The sequence below is a fragment of the Lithobates pipiens genome, unplaced genomic scaffold, assembly GCF_037356315.1.
Source record: "Lithobates pipiens isolate NorthernLeopardFrog02 unplaced genomic scaffold, aLitPip1_a1.2 Scaffold_18, whole genome shotgun sequence".
Classification (NCBI taxonomy): Eukaryota; Metazoa; Chordata; class Amphibia; order Anura; family Ranidae; genus Lithobates; species Lithobates pipiens.
The window spans coordinates 5,703,181-5,715,624 of NW_027507758.1; positions in this window are offsets into that span (position 1 = coordinate 5,703,181).

Sequence of the window (12,444 nt, forward strand, 5' to 3'; positions counted from 1 at the left end):
ATAGTTTTTTTCACATTATTTTTTTTTTGTTTTCATCCTGTCACCAGTGCAGCGCCATCGTATAACTGGTGTGGTGGTGGCCAGGGACACTGACTGGTGACAGTATGTAAAATTATATATATATATATATTAATGTAGGGGCACTAATAGGGGCCCTGGTGTAAAGGAGGACTCTAATAGGAACCTGATGTAAGGGGTCTCTGATGTGGAGGGACACTGATGGAATCCTGATGTAAGGGGTCTCTGATGTAGAGGGACACTGATGGAATCCTGATGTAAGGGGTCTCTGATGTAAGGGGACTCTGATTGATGGGGAACCTGATGTAAGGAGGCCTCTGATGTACGGGGGGGCTCTGATGTAATGGGGGCTCTGATGAGGACCCAATGTAAATGAGACTTAGATAAGGAACCTGATTTAAGGGGACTCTAATTGGAAACCTGATGTAAGGGGTCTCTGATGTAAGGGGACTCTGATTGATGGGGAACCTGATGTAAGGGGGGCTCTGATGAGGACCTGATGTAAACAAGACTTGGATAAGGAACCAGATGCAAGGGGTCTCTGATGTAAGGGGACTCTGATTGGGAACCTGATGTAAGCGGGGACTTAGATAGGGAACCTGATGTAAGGGGCCTCTGATGGGGACCCCAATGTAAGGGAGGACTTAGATAGGGAACCTGATGTAAGGGGTATCTGATGTAAGGGGACTCTGATTGGGAACCTGGTGTAAGGGGGCCTCTGATGTAAGGGGGGCTCTGATGGTGACTCTGGTGTAAGAGGGGACTCTCATGGGGAGCCTGATGTAAGGGGTCTCTGATGTAGAGGGACTCTGATGGGAATACCAATGTAAGGGAGGACTTAGATGGGGAACCAGGTGTAAAGGGGTCTCTGATGTAAGGGGGACTCTGGTAGGAACCTGATGTAAGGGGTCTCTAATGTAGGGCTACTCTGATGGGAACTGTGATGAGGACCCTGATGCAGGAAAGAACACTGATGGGGACATTGATGTAATATGGACTCTGGTGAGGAACCTGATGTAAGGGGGTCTCTGATGTAATGGGGACTCTGATTGGGCCCTGGTGTAAGGGGGACCCCACCAGAAACGTCACCTGCACAACTCTTCACTGTTACTGACCCTGACCTGACTTCTGACTATTCTCCTGTCTGTGACTGACCTGCCCGACCCGGAGTGCCTGACCCTGCTTATGGACATTCCACATCTGAGTCTCCTGCTTCAGTCCTTCTTCCAGTGGGCATCCGGCCTGTCTTCCCTGCTGTTCCCGGACGCACAGCCAACTCATCAGCAGCGGCCAAGCTGGCACGTGTGCCCACCTGTTACCTTAACAGGGCTCCAGAGCCAGAGGTGTAAGAGAAGGCTACCCTTGCATGTCAGGCTCCACCACCAGGTATGTTACACCCCCCCCCCCCTGTATTTATCAACAACATCTCTGCCCCGGCTCCGTACAGCGCCCCCTAATGACTTCTCGTAGGGTAGTCAAGGCCCCAACCCTCGACAGCGCCTCCATTACCAAAGCTGTAATTATTGCGCATGATAACGCGGGAGAACGACTAAAGTTTCTGTCTGCCGACATAAATAAAATAAAAAAATGTAATGCCCCGGGGGCCAGCTGCGGCGCGATGGCGCCCGTGTCAAGGACGGCTCAGATAAAGTGATGAAGTTGCAGGAACATGATGATTAAACTACGTCTTCCGCGTCGGTCTCTAAAGGAACGGGAAGAAAAGGACAAATCAACCCGCTCTTCTCAAATGAAATTTAATTAACCATTGAGACGGCGCGGAAGGATTGTGCAAACGTCAATGTCGATAATGTCATTCCTGGCTTCCCATTGTCACCGAATTCTCCGTAAACATCCACCAAACAAGTGTTTGTGGAGAAGAGCCTAAAGGAGATGTCCCTGGTGTTCTCTCCAGAGCTGAAGTATATGGCAGCAATTCCAAATAGCTAGATTTATATTTTTATATGTCTTGACAATTGTCAATGTTATTATCAAAGTTGCACAATGGATGAGCTTCTTTCTTCATATAACCGACATATGCTTCAAAGGAAACCGGTCAATAGTGTTTGCCGCAGTTTGCCCCGCAGTTAACCCCTTCCTGCTGCCCCTGCATCCCTTTAACCACTTCCATACCGGGGCCTATTCTGGCACTCCTCTCCTACATGTCAAAATCTTTTTTTTTTTTGCTAGAAAATTACTCAGAACCCCCAAACATTATATATGTTTTTTTTTTTTTTTTTTTAGCAGACACCCTAGAGAATAAAACGACAGATGTTACAACTTTTTATCTTGCACGGTATTTATGCAACGATTTTTTAAACGCGTTTTTTTCATGAATTAAAAACAGTAAATTTAGCCCATTTTTTTTTTTGTATAATATGAAAGATGATGTTACGCCGAGTAAATAGACACCCAACATGTCATGCTTTAAAATTGCGCACACTCTTGGAATGGCGCCAAACTTCAGTACTTAAAGTGGAGGGCCACCCTGAAAAAAAAAAAATACATTAAAAATTACAAAAAAATCTAAAAAAAAAAAAAAAAAAGGAGAAATTTTTTTTTTTTTACTTATCAGAAATGCCTGTTGCTAGGCACATAATCCTAATCCTCTTCCTTAATTTTTTATTTTTTTTAAACGGCCCTCCTCTTTAACCACTTGAGGACCGCCATATTGCCATTGTACGTCAGCACAATGGCACAGGCAGGCATAATCACGTACATCTACGTGATTGCCTTCCAGCGGGTGGGGGGTCCGATCGGACCCCCTCCCGATGGTTACGGCGGTCCGATTCGGTCCAGGAGCGCTCCGTGATGAGGGGATGGCCGTTGGTTTTCGGCCACCCCCTCTGGATCGCTCCTGGCCAATGAGAAGCTTCCTCCCCTGTGTATTGTTTACACAGGAAGGAGGAAGTGATGTCATTCTCCTCGGGGCGGTCTTTTTGACCGGACTACGAGGAGAAGAGTAAAAGTAAGGCTGCACGAACACTACACTGACATGTAGGTACACACAGGCACACAAACCCCCCCCGATCCCCCCCCCGATCGCCCCCCGATCCCCCCCCGCCCCCCCTCCCCCCCCAGTCACAGTGTCACTGATTGCATTGATCATTTCTTTACTGATCACTGCATTCAGTGTCAGTTGTGACAGTAAAAACTGTCAGGACAGTTAGTGTTAGGTCCAGGGTAGCCCCCTATCACCCCCCAATAAAGATTTAACCCCCTGATTGCCCCTAGAGTTAACCCTTTCACCCCCTTTTGCCAGTGTCACTAAGCGATCATTTTTCTGATCGCTGCATGTGTCGCTAGTGTCGCTAGGTAGCTAGTTATTTTTTTAGGTTCACCGCCAGGTTTTTATATCGCTAGGTACCCCGATATACTACCCAATAATGTTTTTAACCCCCTGATTGCCGCTAGTTAACCCTTTCACCCCCTTTTGCCAGTGTCACTAAGCGATCGTTTTTCTGATCGCTGCATTAGTGTCGCTACAGTCGCTAGGTAGCTAGTTATTTTTTTAGGTTCACCGCCAGGTTTTTATAGCGCTAGGTACCCCGATATACTACCCAATAATGTTTTTAACCCCCTGATTGCCGCTAGTTAACCCTTTCACCCCCTTTTGCCAGTGTCACTAAGCGATCATTTTTCTGATCGCTGCATGTGTCGCTAGGTAGCTAGTTATTTTTTTAGGTTCACCGCCAGGTTTTTATATCGCTAGGTACCCCGATATACTACCCAATAATGTTTTTAACCCCCTGATTGCCGCTAGTTAACCCTTTCACCCCCTTTTGCCAGTGTCACTAAGCGATCGTTTTTCTGATCGCTGCATTAGTGTCGCTACAGTCGCTAGGTAGCTAGTTATTTTTTTAGGTTCACCGCCAGGTTTTTATAGCGCTAGGTACCCCGATATACTACCCAATAATGGTTTTAACCCCCTGATTTCCGCTAGTTAACCCTTTCACCCCCTTTTGCCAGTGTCACTAAGCGATAATTTTTCTGAACGCTGCATCAATGTCGCTAGTGTCGCTAGGTAGCTAGTTAACTAGGCTCCCAAAAAGTCCCCCACATGTGGTATCCCCGTACTCGGGAGAAGCAGCAGAATTTATTTTGGGGTGTAATTTGACTTCTGCCCATAGCATGTGTGAGCAATATATCATTTAGTGACAACTTTGTGCAAAAAAAAAAAAGTTTGTAATATTCCCGCAACTTTTGGCAAAATATAAAATATTCCATGGACTCAACATGCCTCTCAGTAAATAGCTTGGGGTGTCTACTTTCCAAAATGGGGTCATTTGGGGGGGTTTTGTGCTATTTTGGCATTTTATGGCCTTCGAAACTGTGATAGGTAGTGAGGAGTTAAATCAAAAATTTGCACCCTTAGAAATCCTGAAGGTGGTGATTGGTTTTCGGGGTGCCGTGCGCAACTAGACTCCCAAAAAGTCCCACACATGTGGTATCCCCGTACTCGGGAGAAGCAGCAGAATGTATTTTGGGGTGTCATTTCACATATAACCATGGCATGTGTGAGCAATATATCATTTAGTGACAACTTTTTGTAAAAAAAATTTTTTTTTTTTTTTTTTTGTCATTATTCAATCCCTTAGGACAAAAAAAATAAATATTCAATGGGCTCAACGTACCCATCAGCAATTTCCTTGGGGTGTCTACTTTCCAAAATGGGGTCATTTGGGGGGGATTTGTACTGCCCTGCCATTTTAGCACCTCAAGAAATGAGATCGGCAGTCATAAATTAAAAGCTGTGTAAATTCCAGAAAATGTACTCTAGTTTGTAGACGCTATAACTTTTGCGCAAACCAAAAAATATACGCTTATTGACATTTTTTTTACTAAAGACATGTGGCTGAATAAATTTTGCCCTCAATGTATGACTAAAATTTAGTTTATTCGATTTTTCTTATAACAAAAAGAAGAAAATATCTTTTTTTTTCAAAATTTTCGCTCTTTTTCCATTTATATCGCAAAAAAAAAAAAATCGCAGAGGCAATCAAATACCATCAAAAGAAAGCTCTATTTGTGGGAAGAAAAGGACGCAAATTTCGTTTGGGTGCAATATTGCATGACCGCGCAATTACCAGTTAAAGCAGCGCAGTGCGAAATTGCAAAAAGACCTCTGGTCCTTAAGGTGTTTATTGGTCCGGAGCTGAAGTGGTTAAAAATCTCCATAGGCAATGCTTTAATTTATTTTATTTTTTTTACAGGTTACCAGTTTAGAGTTACAGAGGAGGTGTAGTGCTAGAATTGTTGCTTGTGCTTTTTTTTTTTAAGATAAGCACATTAACTTACAACAGCAGAGGGTTTTGCACACAATCCCATGACTGTCAGATGGAAGCGATCCGGCAGCTCATAAGCATCAGCCCCCCCCCCCCCATGCACCTCTGCAATGTTTCTCGGGTTCCATGTGCCCTTACTTAGGACACAGTAGACTTAGTACTGGTGTGGTGGGTGCCCACACTGGCGCCCCCCGGGTAGAGGTAAGGGAGAACATTGAAAGTCTGTTCGCTGATCTATGACCTGGAAACGGCGTGTAAACTTGGTGTTATTTTCCCCTGCAAGTTTAGGAAGAAACTAGTGGAGCATTGAAAGACAGGTGAGACATCAGGTTTTTTTTTGTCTCATTAAAGAGAGCTTGTTACAAAAAAAAAATGCATTACAAAAAAAACCTTTTGTCCCTTATGTGATGGAGAAAAAAGTAAATGTAAAGTTACCCGACCAACTGTGGGGGGGAAAGTGGTGGCTGCGGGTGCACTGTTTGCCCCCACCCCTCCAAAAAAATTGAGCCTCATACCCCCACATACATTCACGTACAAATCGGTGGCGGCTGGTAGTAAATTTCTTTTTTGGGGGGGGCGGGGGCGGAAAACAGTGCACCCGCAGCCACCACCTTCCCCCCCATGGTTGGTCGGGTAACTTTCCATGTCACCTGCCACCAGATGCATCTTGTCACTTGCCATGTCACCTGCCACTAGATGCAACTTGTTACCTGCCACTGTTGCCTGCCACCAGATGCAGCTTCCCAGGTTGCGGCCTGCCACCAGATGCAGCTTCCCAGGTTGCGACCTGCCACCAAATGCAGCTTCCCAGGTTGCGGCCTGCCACCAGATGCAGCTTCCCAGGTTGCGGCCTGCCACCAGATGCAGCTTCCCAGGTTGCGGCCTGCCACCAGATGCAGCTTCCCAGGTTGTGGCCTGCCACCAGATGCAGCTTCCCAGTTTGCGGCCTGCCACCAGATGCGGCTTCCCAGGTTGTGGCCTGCCACCAGATGCAGCTTCCCAGTTTGCGGCCTGCCACCAGATGCGGCTTCCCAGGTTGCGGCCTGCCACCAGATGCAGCTTCCCAGGTTGTGGCCTGCCACCAGATGCAGCTTCCCAGGTTGTGGCCTGCCACCAGATGCAGCTTCCCAGTGTTGCGGCCTGCCACCAGATGCAGCTTTCCACTATCCTGCCACCAAACAAAAATACCAGATGCAGCTTGTCACTTTAATAATTTAAAGGTAAATGTTAAGGTTTTTTTTTTTCCTGCAGTGTAAGCCCTCGGACAAAGTGGCACGCATGCTCAGATCAAATTCCTACATCAAAGCTATTGGCTACTAGCCTGAACGTAGTCCCATCGTAACGAAATAAAGTCATCACGTTCTGAACGATCGGATTTTCCGACAACTTTGTCCGACCGTGTGTATGCAACAGTTTCGGACAAAATCCGTCGGATTTGGTTGTCGGAATCTGCGATCATGTGTACAAGGGCAAAGACTTATGCCACGTACACACAACCGGTTTTCCCGATAGGAATTGGTTCCGTCGGAAAGATTTAAAACATGTTCTATTTCTAGGTCCGTCACATACACACGATCGGAATATACGATGAAAAGCTTCCGTCTGAATTTTTTCTGTCGGACATTCCACTTGTACGTACGCGGCATTACACCCTCTTCTTGTAGCCGCTCCCCGACACTACGGCTTTCCGAGTGGAGGAAACCGGCAGATGTGCAGTTGCTGGATTCAGTCCTATCTTAGAGTGAGGGCGGGACAGCAGTGATGCTGGGAGGACGGTGAGAGATTATGTTATCGCTCTGAACACTCGCTGCACCTCTGACATTGCAGCCTTTCGTGGCTCGGCTGCAAACATGCCACGGAACGGTGCCAGTCTGTGGTCCAGGGGAACCCCCACTCTGGAGTGTGTGCTTTCAGAAAACATAAAATGTTTGGAGGGGGGTTTACCCAGGGCTGGACTGGGACAGAAATTTGGCCCTGGACTTCATCCAGAACGGCCCACTTACATTTTGAGTGTCCCATCAGTACCCCCTTACATCAGAGTGTCCCATCACCAGCCCCCTTACATCAGAGTGTCCCATCACCAGCCCCCTTACATCAGAGTGTCCCATCACCAGCCCCCTTACATCAGAGTGCCCCATTACCAGCCCCCTTACATCAGAGTGCCCCATTACCAGCCCCCTTACATCAGAGTGTCCCATCAGCACCCCCTTACATCAGAGTGTCCCATCAGCACCCCCTTACATCAGAGTGTCCCATCAGTACCCCCTTACATCAGAGTGTCCCATCAGCACCCCCTTACATCAGAGTGTCCCATCAGCACCCCCTTACATCAGAGTGTCCCATCAGCACCCCCTTACATCAGAGTGTCCCTTCACCAGCCCCCTTACATCAGAGTGTCCCATCACCAGCCCCCTTACATCAGAGTGTCCCATCACCAGCCCCCTTACATCAGAGTGCCCCATTACCAGCCCCCTTACATCAGAGTGCCCCATTACCAGCCCCCTTACATCAGAGTGTCCCTTCACCAGCCCCCTTACATCAGAGTGCCCCATTACCAGCCCCCTTACATCAGAGTGTCCCATCAGCACCCCCTTACATCAGAGTGTCCCATCAGCACCCCCTTACATCAGAGTGTCCCATCAGCATCCCCTTACATCAGTGTGTCCCATCAGCACCCCCTTACATCAGTGTGTCCCATCAGCACTCCCTTACATCAGAGTGTCCCATTACCAGCCCCCTTACATCAGAGTGCCCCATTACCAGTCCCCTTACATCAGAGTGTCCCATCAGCGCCCCCTTACATCAGAGTGTCCCGTCAGCACCCCCTTACATCAGAGTGGCCCACTGAGCCATCGGCCCACCGGGAAACTCCCAGTAGTCCCAATGGCCAGTACATGCCTGGGTTTACCTAATCTCTTCAGGCCTAAAATGATTTTTTAACGTCATAAAAATGATCCCGGTAGAAAAAAAGGTTAAAGTTGCATCAATTTGAAGTAACAAATTGTATTACTATATCTTAAGCATGGAAAAACTGGTGGGGGGGGGGGGGGGGGGGGGGCAGGGATTTTAGTACATTTCATATGCAGGCTCTGCTTCCTACTTTTCAGATGTACTCTACCAGTGAATATCAGGGAAAAATAGACCTATGAGCATGGACTTGGCAGGTAAGTCTCTGATTATAGACGTGACTGCCATCTAAGATAAAAAGCCAACGGTCATTATTAGATATTCCTGATTGATCTGGAAGCGGCAATTTTCTGCAGATGAAAATGGTTCTGCAGGAAAAGATCAATATCCATTGTAATAAGCAAAACTATTGTCAGATAACAGAAGACGGCTTATAAATCCCATCCAATCACTCCCCCCCGGTGATTGGATTTGGGCGAAGATTGCCAGTTCCAGCTTTCATAATTCACTAAGCCGGAGGCTGCAATAATCAACCCGCTATTGATAATCACCGTTATTTGTGCAGCTAAATCTCCGGCACTCATGGCACAACTTTCCAGGAATAACTGGCAAAAGACAGGCAGTTATAGAAAAGATGGATCTACAGAAGCATCAATGGGGTCTCCAGGGACTACATTAACAGGCTCAGGAATACAGAGATCATTTATAGCCGAACTATAGGCTTAGCCCTTGCATGCCAAATTACCGGTCATAGGTCCCCCTGGACATATGTCTTCCTTTATTTTTAGTTTATATCTTGTTTTTTTTTTTTCAGATGTCTCCAGGCATGTGATACATGCAGTCCCTTTCCTCTTTGATCTTCTCCTGGTGGTAGTTGGTTCTTTGATGATGCAGAGGGCGGCGCTGTCCGGACCTGGATCATGTACTGGTGTCACTTTGCTTCCCAGAGCAGAAAGTTGTAGTTCTGGTGTCTCCCAGCAGCCAGCAGAACCCAGTAATCAGCTTCCACCTGATGATGGCTGCTGGGAGGGTATTTAACCGCTTGCCGCAAAATGACGGCGGCAAAGTGGTTCCAATATCCTGTCCGTACGTCATATGACACCCGGCAGGGTATCAAGCCGGTGCGTGCTCCCGGGGGTGCACAATAACGCCGATCGATGGTCAGACTGACACCCTGCAACACTCATCTAAGAGACAGAGACTCTTTACCATGTGATCAGCCGTGTCCAATCACGGTTAATCACAGTGTAAACACCGGTGATTGGCTTTTCCTCACTCGCATCTGTCAGACGTGAGTAGAGGAGAGCCGATGGGCTGCTCCTCTGACAGGGTGGTCTGTGCTAATTGATTATCAGTGCAGCCCCCCCCCTGAGGATGCCCATACTGGACCACCAGGGATGCCACTAGGACCACCATATATGCCACCACTATTCACCACCAGGTATGCCACCCTAGACCACCAGAGATGTCAATCAGTGCCCACAATGGATGCCAATCAGTGCCCACAATTGGCATCACTGATTGGCAGGCATTATTGTTTGGCACTGATTGGCATCCATCAGTAACATTTATTAGTCCCATCTATCAGTGCCCATCCATGCCCATCCGTGCCACCTATCAGTGCCCATCTGTGTCGCCTATCAGTGCCCACCCGTGCCGCCTTTTAGTGCTGCCCATCAGTGCTGCATATCAGTGCCCATCATCAGTGCGCATCAGTGCCACCTCGTCTGTGGCCATCAGTGCCGCCTTATCTGGCCCGTCTGTGCAGCTCAATCAGTGCCCATCAGCAAAGGAGAAAAAATACTTATTTACAAAGTTTTGTAACAGAAACAAAAAAACATTCAGTGCCACCCATCAGTTCCACCTACCGGTGCCCATCAGTGCTGCCTATCAGTGCCCGTCTGCCCATCAGTGAAGGAGAAAACGTACTTATTTACAAAATTTTATAAACGAAACAAAAGAAAACTTTTTTTTTATTCAAATTTTTAGGTCTTTTTTTTTAGCAGAAAATTAAAAACCGCAGAGGTGATCAAATACCACCAAAAAAAATTCTATTTGTGGGAACAAAATGATAACAAATTTAGTTTGGGTACAGCGTATCATGACCGCGCAATTCTCATTCAAAGCGCAACAGCACTGAAAGCTGAAAATTGGTCTGGGCAGGAAGGTGTATATGTGCCCCCCGGTATTGAAGTGGTTAAACCCCCCCCCCCCCCCCCACTAGAGCCTCTTGCTCTAGTGTTTTGCTTGCTGCCAGACACTGCCAGCTGTTATCCTGCCCTTGCCCTGTGTGCTGCACCCTGCTGCCTGGGACAGCTTTAGTTAGACTCTCACGGTTTCCTCCCTGCTCCCTTAGTAAAGTGTTAGTCCTCCCCAGAAACAAAGTCTAGAAAGTCAATGTCTTCTTGCACTTCGAAAAGGCTGCAAAAGCATCCTGTGTTCTGCACTTATCTGAAGGTCAGTTGCGTCGGCTTCAACTTCTGTGTCTTATTAAAGAGTAAAGCTGCCTGTGGATGATGCCGAGTCAGCCGGCGACCAGACTGTCTGAACAGATTGGGTCTAACGAGGTTTGTCAAAGCATAAACCAGCACTTGAAACAGAACGTCGTTGGTTCATTTTCCTTTTTCCCCACATGACAGTGTTTGGGTCTGGCGATTGGCCGCTTATGCCCGAGCAATGGATACTGGGAAGAATGGGGAGAAGGGCAGGGATTTCTAAGGGAAATTAATAAACTTTACTTTTACTTTATCCATTGACCCCCCCCCCCCCCCCCGCCCACCCACATACAGTTATTACCTTTTGCATCATTTACCCCTTCCTTTTAGATTGCAAGCTCTGACGAGCAAGGCCCTCCTCACCCTCTCAGTGAATGGTATTGGGACTGCACTGTTTTCCTGCATTTTGTAAAGCACTGAGCAAACCGTTGGCACTGTATAAATCCTGTGTAATATATAATTATCAGGTGCTAGTTTATTCACTCAATACAATTCCATAGAGGAGAATCGGGTCCATGTGGTGTAGAAGGAGTACAATGTTCTCCCTCCTGGAAGATTCCTATCACATCGTTGACAGATTGGTGTAAATGAATACATTCCGGTGTAGGTGTGATCATTGTGAATCATTCCTGCGATCGCTCACATATTAGTCACGTTCTCCTGTCATTGTATCCGGACCGATACACATGAATGGAGGATTCCAGCATGTAACATATATAACAGTACAGAGGAGACAAAACTGCTACAATGTAATGTGTGTAAAGAAATGTATCCGAGAGACTTCCTCCTCCTTTTCTTATAGTCCCCATGTAGTGTATTGTAGGTGTCATTATATATATATATATATATATATATATATATATATATATATATATATATATATATATATATATATAGTGATGGCCGAACGGTTCGCCCGGCGGTCGTTTCGCGGCGAATTTCCGACTTTCGCCGTCCGCGGGTTCGAACGCCTTTTTCCGTCGTTCGCCCCGGCGGACTTACGTGTTTAATGTATACAAGAACTTTAACCTTTCGTGACACGTTTATCATGTGTTACAGGACAACCAATTGAGACATGACAGCTCATGGACACTTGGACATTCCCCCTAACCTATAAATACACCCGATCCGGTGGCCATTTTACATTCTTTCTTCTGTCACTGTAGGGAAAGGATCCTGTGTGGAGTAGGGACAGAGAAAACGCTAGCTATTTGGTACACAAAAGTTCTTTTCAGGACTGGTATAGGTGTTAGGTCAGCAGCCTGAGTTTCTTTTGTCAGTTTAGATAAAGGGACAGAGCGCTGTATGCTGCTATTTTAGGGACAGCTCAGCCAGATTAGTCTTTCTTCATCATCATCATCATCATCATCATTAGCTGTTACTATCAGGTCCACAAAAGAGCTGTTCCAGCTAATCGTTCCAGCCTACTCTTTTTTGCCAATTTGTATAGGGACAGGCAGGAAGCAGTGTGTCAGGCAGTGAGGATAATTTTAAAGACTTGCTGTTACTATTAGTTCCACAAAGGTTCTTTTCAGGACTGGTATCAGTGGTACGGTAATAGGCTTGTACACGTATAATATTCTTTCTTCCAAATATAGAAAGAATATTATACTTGACTGCTGCCCTTCTGCTGCAGTCTGCTAATCATTCACAACTCACTTGTTCCACAAAGCTCTTTATCAGGACTGGTAACTTGGTCTGTCTAGGGTGCTACGGTACATAGGCTTGGGTGCGGTACAGTC